At 45.8% G+C, this 11,041-nt stretch overlaps 1 long non-coding RNA gene and 1 pseudogene across 1 annotated transcript in view; both read right to left on the bottom strand.

The window, feature by feature from the left end:
• Positions 1-6,028, bottom strand: part of LOC106735543 (uncharacterized) — a 27,608-nt gene extending 21,580 nt beyond the window's left edge. Inside the window, exon 1 of the long non-coding RNA XR_001370842.1 lies at positions 5,860-6,028. This is a non-coding gene — a long non-coding RNA (uncharacterized LOC106735543). The remainder of the gene's footprint in view (positions 1-5,859) is intronic.
• Positions 6,029-6,362: 334 nt separating this feature from the next.
• LOC102468751 (60S ribosomal protein L10a pseudogene) lies at positions 6,363-7,022 on the bottom strand (annotated as a pseudogene).
• Positions 7,023-11,041: the final 4,019 nt, after the last annotated feature.

Below are 11,041 nucleotides of genomic sequence, written 5' to 3'. Positions count from 1 at the left end.
GTAGCAAGGTCCCAGAGAGAGCTCTGTTCATCGTTCATTTCCAGTGACAATGTCTCGCTTCCAGTGTGACTGATGTGAATGGCCTGATCCAAGAGGCCTGAGCCTAAATCCTACCCTGGGCATATCTTCTGGAGTAAGTGAAGGGGTCCTGGAAGGGGGAGCAAAGAGCAGCAGGCTCTGTGACACAAGGACAGTGTCTTTACCCTGAGGGACACAGAAAAAGCATTTGGAAGGGCAGCAACACAGCAGAGAAGTGAGGCTTATGGGCTCTGTCCAGATTCAGATTCTGATTCTCCCCTTAGAGCTGTGTGACCTTGGGCAGACAGGGAGGACTTGCCAAGGCAGAGGTGAACGACCTCATTCCATGGCTTGCTGGTAAGACATAGGGCCCGCATCTCGTTGTCCCATCTAGATGGTGCTACATACCTTCCCTTTCTACTGCTCTATAACTAACACAAATCAGCTTTGCAAACAGCACCCACTTGCTACCTCACAGTTCTATAGATTCACAGTTCAGACTGAGTTCAGTTGGGTCCTCTCTTCAGGGTCGCAGGAGCCTGAAATCAAAGTATGGGCTGTCTGTGTTCTCATCTGGAGGCTGGACTGAGGTAAGATCTGCCTCCCTGTCCCTCAGGTTGTTGGTATAATCCATTTCATGTGGCTGTAAAACTGAGGTCCCACTGACTTGCTGGACATTGCCAAGTACCACGCTCAACACCTAGAGGTGACTCTCTGGTCCTTGCCAGATGGCCTCCCTCTGTGGACTCTCCACGCCTTCAATCTCTCTTGCCAAGAAGAGCCCTGTCCTTTTCAAGGGGTCACCTGATATTTAGTCAGGACACCCAGAGAAACAGAAGCAGAAGCCATAGGAGGAAGAGAGGTAGATAGACAGATAATATAATATTGTATTATCTATCTATATATATATTATCTGTGTATATATATATATATTATATATATATATATTATATATATTATATATATTCTATTGCCTGTGTATATATATACCTGTGAATATATATATATATATATATATATATATATATATCATAATGAGTTCTATTATAAAGAATTGGCGGGAACCAGCTGTTAGCGTAATGGCTATGTCGCTGGACTCCCACGTAGTCCACCACGGTTCGCGTCTCGGACCCGGTGGCTTAAATCTCACGCTGGGCGCGTGTGCGTGCGTGCCCAAGATCCCGAGAGGAGAATAGAGGAGAAGGGATTGCAGCATTACCATCCCCCCTGGGAGGTGATTTCTCGCTTTCTGTCTCTATGTCTCTGTCTGTCTGGCGAGCGCAAGCGCCCTATAGCGAAAACCTCTCCAAAAAAAAAAAAAAAAAAAGAATTGGCTTTGTGCTATTATGAAAGCTGAGAAGTCCCATGATCTGCCATCCATAACCTGGAGAACCAGGAAAACCAGTGGTGTAAAGTCCAGTCTGAGTCCAGAGGTCTGAGTTTTTCCGATGGTGTAAGTCCCAACCCAAGGGCAGACGAAAACACGTTCCAGCCCAAGCAAGCATGCAGAGAGAAAGAATCCAATCCGCTCCCCCTTTGTTCTCTTCAAGTCCTCCGTGGGTGGGTGGGATGGTACTCACTCACATTGGGTAGTGCCATCTGTTTTATTCAACCCACCAAACTAAATGCAAACTCTTTCAGAAACCCTCACAGACACCAGAAGTAATGTTGATTCAGATATCTGGGCATCCTGTGCCCAGTCAAGTTGACATATGAAATTAACCACCACAATTTCCAAACATGGCAGCAGAACAGAGGCCTAACAAACCTGTCGGGGGCTAAATGGGCCACCCCACCATTTACTAATTCTGTTTTGGCAGTCAAGACACTTTCTAGCTAGAGTGACACTTTCTGAGAAAGCTCTCCTTTCTACACACCTGTAAGACTTGCATATGCTGAAGACAAGACAGCAGGCATGAGAGCCCAGAGGACAAAGCGGTAAAGCAGAATAGGGCCCTGCCACTGCTGGAACTGAGATGGACTGGTCTCTGCCTACAGCTATGACTCTTCCAGGAAGATAAAACCTGTCACCACTGGGTCTAGGCCTGATGTAGGGAAGGGATGAGCAGAGAAATTGGGCTCACAACTGCTTGAGTGGTTGACCAGCAGAGCCCCCATCTGGGAGTAGAAACTGGACACCCAATATGGTTCAAATCACTGGTGCAAATATGGAGCTTGAAACCACATGACAAAGAATGTAATCAGGAACAGCTGATCATTTTCATATCAAAAGTCCCCATGCCTAGTCTCAGGGATCTCTTGGTCCCCATGCTGTGGGTTGACCTTCTTTACTCATGTCTCACCAGAGTCAGACAGAAAGAGAGAGGGAAAGATGAGAAAGCACCCCCAGGGGGATGGTCATGCTGCTATCTCCTCTCCTCCATTCTCCCCTCGAGGCTTCAGGCAGCACCCACCTGTGTTTTTCAAGCTGCCAGGTCTGGGACTCGAACCACATGATAAACCATATGGGATCCAACTGTCTTAACCTCCATACTGTCTGCTGGCCCAAGTATTCACCTATTGGGACAAAACATAAGCTCAAAAGTCTCAGAAAAGCGGTCTCTGCACAACACCAGCGAGACACTTGCACTCTTCTCAGTTGTGGCCTTGAGGACAACTCTGGCCAGAAGCACATGAATATAAGTCAAACACCTGTGATGGCTCTTTTTTTCTTTTTTTTTTTTTCCAAGAGTCTTTGACCAAGTTTGTTTTAAACCATCCCTGGAATAGAACCCGTAAACAGAAAGCAGCCTAAAAGATCTTCCCATCCTGTTGCAGACAAGAAAACTGAAGTCTGGTGAGCAGAAGAAATTCACCCAAAGGGCTCTTCAGATTTAACATAAAGGATCAGCTGTGATGGTGCCACAGTAGCAAAGGGCTCTGAAGTGGGCCCACATAGGAAAGTCCTGGTTCACATCCTGGGCTCTCCCCGTACACGCCAGGCTAGCTGAGGCTGTAAGTGAACTGCAGTGTGAAGACCCTTTGAGGACGCCACTTTCTCTCTCTCATGAATACACTCTTTGGTAGCGTGGTGGTTACATCACTGGACTCCCACATGGCCGACCGCAGTTCTAGTCCTAACCTGGTCGTTTGCTTTCTTGCTTTCCCTGTCTCGCCTCTCTTTTTCTTTCTGTCTCTCTAGTGAGCACACATGCCCTATAGCAAATTAATAATAATAATAATAACATTAAATAAGTTTTTTAAACAAAAAAGAAATCCACTCTGTTAAAAATGGGTGATAGAAAGATGAACCCTACGTACTTGTCATCTTTTTGAGAACTAAAATGCAACCATCACCAACATTGGTAATGTTCTGTGTCTTAAACTGAGTCATGGGTTTGTGGATATTTGTTTCATGTTTCATAAACTAAACTTACAGATGTTTTGTTTTGTTTTTGGTACGATGTATTGTTCTTGTTTGAAGAGTTCAAGTGTTCAGCTCTTTGAATTTCTGATTGTAGAAGGACTTTCTAGTCGGTGGGCTCCCCAAGGCTATCTGCACACAAGCCAGAAGTCAAGACATAAAATGACCACTGTGCCCTCCCTTGCCGATAAAGAGGGCTGACACACTGTGCCCTGATGGGAGTTTGGTTCGTACCCACTGAAGCTTGTGACTTGCGAATTTCCCAAGTGAGATATTTCCCTACCGTGCAGTCCACGTGTCTCTGAGTCTGACCTCCAGGCTGGGGAAGAAGAGGGACTGGGTGAGGAATGTGGCGAGATGTGGGACTGAATAGAGAATGACAGGAGGACCGAAAGGAGAGAAAAACTGTCTGCTACGCCCATTACCCGGCAGTTGAGAACTGGTGAATTTACATTGCTACCAGCTCATTTTGCTGTAGCCAAATCAAAATGGCTTTGTCAAATCTTGCATGAAGACATGACAACTAAATGTGGGATCCTGGATGCCATCCTAGACCAAAAAAAATAAAGATATGAGTGAGAACACTGGAAAAATCCCAATAAGCTCTGTAACTTTGTTCATCATATTGGACCAATCTTCATTTTCTGATTTTGGTCATTGTACCTTGGTTATATAAGATGTTAACATTAGAAAAGCTGGATGAGGGACCAGCAGTTGGCATGGTGGTTAAGGCGCTGGACACTCCCACATGGCTGACCAGGGTTCAAGTCCTGAGTCTGGTGGCTTGCTTTCACACTTCCTCTCTCTCTCACTCTCACTCTCACCCTCTGTCTCTCTCTGGTCAAATTTAAAAAATAAATGTATGAATAAATAAAATAAGAAATAATTATTTAAAAAGAAAAACTAGATGAAGCCTTTACAGAACCTCTCTATCCTATGTTTGCAACTTTTCTATAAATTAATATTTATTTTTAAATGAAAAGTATTTTAAGTTAAAAAATAAATGTGGGGGCTTAGAGGTGGAACAAGGAGTAACTGTGATGTTCAGCAAGGCTGACCCACGTGGGAAGGTTCTAGATTTGTATCTGAAGATCTCCCTGAGTACACTGGGCATAGGTAAACTTTTAAAACTTAATTAATTTAAAATTAATTCATTTAAAAGCACTCATCAATTGTGGCTATACTATTGACCAAATGGCTCTCCATGGAGGCTCTGAGGATTTCCTGAGAAATAAGCCATCTTGGGGCTGGGGGCTCTCAAGAGAACCCACCTACTTGTTCCTGGGAAGGCCCAGAAGGATCTTTGAGCCACAGGGAAACTGCCTGCCAAGGCTGACAAAAGTCATCAGCTGAAGCTGACCTCGCAAGGACAAGCCCAAGCTCCCAGCCTCAGTAAAAGGTGGTCAGAGACCTTTGACCGCCAGCCCCTAGTTAAACCACAGGGACTGAAGTGTCTCCATGGGGCTGAGACCTGTTTCAACCAACAAAAGTTGAGCAATAGTGGAAGAGAAAGGAAATAAGAGCTTGTTGCATTCTTCATCAATACAGAAGGGAGTTACTAGTCAGGGTTTCATTTAGGACTTCAAAGAGTAAAGAAACAGATCTATACTAGGGTTTTGAAAACCTTAAGGTCATCACGAATGGAATTCTAACAGGATGTAGTGATTATGACTTGAACATTGAAGCAAAGAAAGCGTAATCTATATGGGAAAAGAGAAAAGCAAAGAAGGCCAGGAGGTGGTACAGCAAATTCACAACAGCAGTGCAACTGGACCCACAATGGAAAAGGCCTGGGTTCGTGTCCCAGGGTATTGCTGAGCACACCAATTCGGTGCATGCCTGTGGTTCAGGCTGGCTGAGGCTAGAGCTTGTTGGGGATGTCTCTCTCTCTCTTTCTCTCTCAAGAAATAATAGATCTTCATATCCTCAGTCCTCATAACAACCCTGCTCAGAGCTTACCATTATTATCTCTATTTCACATGGGAGAAACTGAGACACAGAGAGGTTAAGTGCTTTGCTCAAAGTCCATAGTTACCAGGTGGCAATACACTTTAGAACAAAGAAAAGAAAAGTGGGGGCTAGCAGGTGGTTTGGTGGTTAAGGCGCTGGACACTCCCAAATGGTTGACCATAGTTCAAGTCCCGGACCTAGTGGCTTGCTTTCTCACTTTCTCTCTCTCTCTGGTCAAATTAAAATAAATGAATGAATAAATAAAACTAAATAATTCTTAAAAAAAAAAAAAAAGAAAAGAAAAAAAAGAAAGAAAAATGAGGAAAATAGAAAAAGTAATCTTAAGAAGACAACCCAATAAGAAAGTATAAAAAATTTACCCTTTACACATGATTAAATGAGAAAAACAGGTTACAAAGTTCATAGAGCAGTTCATATCTATATTTAATATTTGAAGGAAATTACAGCAGGAGAAGAGAGAAAATTCCAGAAGTATATCACTCAAAATGTGAATATACACCGTTTACCTTCTGGCCGTGAGGTAGGACTGCGGTGCAGACAATGGATTCGCCAGAGGCCAGCCTATGACTGTGTAGGCCAGAGGGAGGAGGGGACTTGAAGACACCAGCAAGGGCTAGACTGGAAAGACACCGAGGCCGTGGGTCAAGAATGCAGAGGCTTGTGACCGACAAGATGTGGCACGAGAGAAGGCATAGATGACAACAGGCCAGCGGCGAAATTTTGGAATGATTCGTGAGCGCATGCGCACAACGCAGGTGGTGGCAGTTTCAATCTTCCCGAAGCGCGCGATGCGGTTAGTGAAAGCAGGTGTAGATAGGATTCAAAAGCCACAGCCTGGTTCAAATTCAGTCTTCTCTAGTCAGTTCTGAGTGAAGCTACTTACCCTCTAAGTGACTTCGTTTTCTGGTTTATGTAATGGTGATAATAATATTACAAAATTAAGTTAAATTAAGTTAATATATTTGTGGGGATTTTTGTTTTTTGGGTATTTTTTTTGGGGGGGTGGCAGTCGAATTTATTAAGATGCACTTTAATACAGGTGCTGGGGCTTTCCCATGGTGCTCTTGCTGTATAAAGCCCAGACGTTCTCCCAATGCTTGAGTAATGACACCGGGAAGTTACCAGCCAAGTGGATGTTGTACACAACCTCATCATCTGTCATCTTCACCTGGCCAACAGCCACAGCTGGACACAGCACCTTCTTCATCTGGAACTTGATTGTGGACTTCGCCTCATTGACTTTGGCCACCATGTTCTCATTGTGTGTCAGCAGGGAAGGGCATTTGCCGGCCATATTTAGACCTGGGCCCAGGATTCATGGGATCTGCTTGGTCAGAGACTCTGAGGCCAAAAAGGCATCATATTTCTTGGCCAGCTTCTTATTCTTATTGAGTTTCTTAAGCACCTCAGTGTCCATGTGGGGGATGTCCACAGCCTTTGCCTCGTCACGGTGCTGCTGGTCCCCCAGGACATACACGGAAAACTCGGGCTGGGGAGTAGACTTAAGACTGATGGTGCCGAGAACTGCTTGTCCTTCTGAGGGTCAGAGTTCTTCAAGCTGATCTGCAGCTCCACCGTTTCCAAAAGCTTCCAGTGCTTGCACTGGTTTCCGTCCAGGACTTCCTGCCACCGCCTCGTACAGGGTGTCACCAGAGACTTTGCTGCTCATGGTGTTTCATGCCACAATAGCTGAGAAAGAGGAATAATATATCTGTAATAACAATGTCAGTTATACGGTAAGCAAGAGGTTAGTGAAAGTGAGTTGTTTTTGTTTTGTTTTATAGAGATTTTTGCCATAAGGCATGTGTGCTTGCTGGAGAGACAGAAAGCAAGAAATCACACACCCCCTCCAGGGGGGATGGCCACATGGCAATCCTTTCTCCTCCATTCTCCTGTCAGGAATTTGAGCACCTACGCACACGTGCCTGACATAAGTTTCAAGCCAACGGGTCTAGGACTTAAACTGCAGACAACCACATGGGAGTCCAGTGCTTTAACCAGCAAGCCACCTGCTGGCCCCAGAGTTATAGGGAAAAAAAAAAAAATTATTGGTTCCTTTTTTTTTTAAGTACTTTTTTATTATTTAATTTTTTTTCTTATTTGCTATAGGGCATGAGCACTCACCAGAGAGAGACAGAGAGAGAGGGAAAGTGAGAAAGCAAACCTCCAGGTCTGGGACTCAAACCACAATCATCCCTGTGGAAGTCTAGTGCATCAACAAACCACACCACCTGCTGGCCCCGAAAGTGAGTTATGACTGAGGCGGGGACCATGCTGAGCATTTAAATGGTTTACTTCATTCAGTCCTCATAATGACCCTACTCAGAGCTTACCATCATTATCTCTATTTCTCCCGGAAGAAACTGAGGCACAGAGAGGTTAAGTGCTTCGCTCAAGTCCATAGCTATGAGGAAACAAAGCAGGGTCTGAATCAGGTGACCTGACTCTGGAGTGCCCTTTGTAACTCCCTTCCTCATACCACCCATCACCAAACAGCTGTCCAGGAGGCCCTTGAGCTACGTCCCATGCCACACGTGCAAATGGCCAGTGCCTCTCCTCCAGAAGCTGTGACCCAGCTGGACCAGCCCAGCTCACTGACTCATGGGCGTTGGAGCAGAAACCATGCATGTCAGAGCTTCGAGGAAGGGTGTTGGTGACACTTTAGTAAAGTCTTGAAGATGAGTCAGCATTTTCTGGTCAGACAAGGTGAGAACACGTTCCATGCAGAGTGAACCCCATGTGCAAAGGTTCAGAGATGTTGAACCCACTGGGAAATGTTGGCTGTGAGGCACAGAACCCCACAAACCAAAGCTCAAACAAGGGACATACTTTAAGACTAAAGTATGGTACTATGGACATACTCTAAGACCTGGAAGCTATGGACTTGAGCAAAGCACTCATCTCTCTGGGCCTCAGTTTCTTCTGTGTGAAATAGAGATAATAATGATAATGATTTCAGGCTAGGAGCAACCAATTGGTGATGTCCAGGATCTTTACATCAGCCCTCAACTTTTTGTCTTTATACTGTTGACTTCATTGACCTGGTTTCCAAGATGGCTGCCATAGCCCCAAACATCATATCCTCACAAAACTGCTAGAAGCAGAAGGCAGCCAGAGTCTGACAGACCTCTCCTCACCTGATTTTCTTGTTTTATTTTTTTAATTTGCTGGTTGAAATGTGTGCTTACCAGAAAGAGAGAGAAAGTGAAAGGCAGACAGAGAAAGATGCCTCCCATTAGGGCATGGTCATGCTGCAATCCCTTTTCCTTCATTTCTTCACTTAGTCAGGATTTGGGGTACACATGCAAACACACACAGCATATTTTTCAAGTCTCTGTGGCCAGGATTCAAACCATGCAGTAAGCCATGAGGGATCTGACTCCCCAACCATGAGACTACAGGGTTGGCTCTGTTTTCTCCTTTTATTAGGAAGCAAAATCCTTTTCTAGAAGCCCTGGCTGACTTTCTCTTACACTGGCCAGAATTGTATCAAAAGCCCAAGCTTCTCTCCTCCTGAGACACCTCAAGCCAGAACTGCCCAGCCAGTGCTTCTGGAATTCCTAATCCATAGAAATCATGACAGGCACTAAGTTTGGGATGATTCATATTTTTTAATCACTGCTACAGTTTAGGTAATGCTTTGTGCTCAGAAACTTCCCGTGCTGTAAGGCAGTCCCTCAGGTAATGTCATTGGGAGATTCTGAGACCTGGAAGAGGCAAGCGGGCACTGGTGGGCTCACAGAGCCATCGCCTTCATAAATGGATTGACGCTGTCTCAGAAGACAAAGTAAGTTCCAGCTCTCGTGGGAAAGGGCTAGTTTCCCAAAGAGCGGGCTGTTGTAAGAGGGAGGAGACTGCCTCTGTGTCTCCCTGCACACACCTGCCATCCTCTGCGCTCCTGTCATCCGTGTTGTGATGGAGCACCAGAGGCCAACCTGATGCCAGCCTCACAGCTTCCAACTGTCCAGTCACCACGAGTCATAAACCAAATATGCTTCTATTATTTAAAAATCAGGCATTACGTGTTATTGGCAATGGAACAGACTGGAATAGCCACAGTTTGGGGGTGCTGTGAGCAGCAGTAGACTCGGTCAGAACACTCCCCAAGGTCACACAGTGGCCAGGCTGAGATTTGAACCTGACCCTTTTATTTAAACATGGGATCGCAGGTTCACAGCAAGAAATGAAAATTCCTCTTTAAAATCCCAGAAAATATTTTTAAATCATTATGGATGGTGGAATCATGTGCCTCAGAGGGGGGAAAAAAAGGGCAGGAAGGACAGGGTAGCAAAAGAGAGAGGAAGGGATGGAGGGAAGGAGAGGAGAGACAGAGAGGAAGAAAGAAAGAGGGAGGGAGGGAGGAAGAGAGAGAGAAAGAAAGAAAAGGAAGGAAGGAAGGAAGGAAGGAAGGAAGGAAGGAAGGAAGGAAGGAAACAAGAAAGAAGAAAGAGGAAGGAAGGAAGAAAAAGGAAGGAAGGAAGAGAAAGAAAGAAAAACCAGCAGAAGACAACAGGGCTTGGACAGGATACATGCAGTGTGCTTCGGATGATGAGTTACATGGGTCGGAGATGCTGGGGATGGCGGTGTGGCTTTGGAATAAAATGTAGGTTAATAAAGCTGATAAATGCAAGGCGAGTCTGAATGCACTACTCCATGAAGAATGGCTGTTTTAATGAGGAGAAGGCTGGGACAGAGGCTGGCAGAGAAGCTCTGCTTTCCAGCCCAGGCGCTGGTCAGCAGCCACGCAGTCATTGTCTTTGGGGAAAGCATGGCAAGGTCAAGGCTCAAGATCTCTGCCCCATGAGTTAATAATTGGTGCCTTCTGTTGGGAAAGGGGCACATGCTGCCAGGTTCCTGACAGGTGGGCGGCCGGCCCTGGGCTCTGGCAGGCCTAATCAGAAGGAGGACAGGGCAGGCCTGCTGGCTGTGCATGACAGAAGGCACATTCGTCACTCTCTAACCACAAAGGGGAGCCCCATGAGGCAGAAGCCTGCAGAGGGCCAAGAAGTCCATGAGATCCCCATTAAGCCAGCCCCATGGAGGGGCAGGGAGGGATGAGGCAGCCTGCCCACCAGCTCCCGCATACCTCGGCCTTCTCTTTTTCTCTCTGGGTCTCAGGCTCAGCCTTTCTGGGATGGGCTAGAAGCCGGACAGCTGGGACAATGTTCTCTCCAAGTCTGAGTGGACTTAGCTCTGAATCCACAAGTGCATGTGGGGTCCAGCTCTGTGGTCAAGTACTCACTGGGACTGTCCTCACTGGGGCTGTCTGGCTCATTTAATATCTGGATTAGTTCCTGTTGCTGCCATAACAAATCACCAAAAACTCAGCGGCTCAAAACGACGCAAGTCAGAATTGAAAACAAAACCAGCTGGTGGTGTGGTGATTAAGGCTGCTGCATGCCACGTAGTTGACTGATTGGTTTGATTCCTGGACCTGCAGGCTTGAGAGACATACCAGGTGCATGTGCATGTGTACCCAGGTGGGGGGAAAAGGATGGTGTGACCATTCCCTGTGGGGGTTTCTTTCTCACTTTCTCTCTCTCTCTCTCTCTCTCTCTCTCTCTCTCTCTCTCCAGAGAGCTCACATGCCCTCTGGCAAATTGAAAACAAATAAAAAAACAAAAAATAATTGATAACAGGTATTCAAACACACCCAAGTGTTCATTACATCACTAGTCACAAAAGCCA

This window comes from Tupaia chinensis, unplaced genomic scaffold (assembly GCF_000334495.1).
Source record: "Tupaia chinensis unplaced genomic scaffold, TupChi_1.0 Scaffold000429_1, whole genome shotgun sequence".
Taxonomy (NCBI): Eukaryota; Metazoa; Chordata; class Mammalia; order Scandentia; family Tupaiidae; genus Tupaia; species Tupaia belangeri.
The sequence above is the reverse complement of the archived record's forward strand: the minus strand, read 5'-3'. Positions and strand labels throughout refer to the sequence as shown.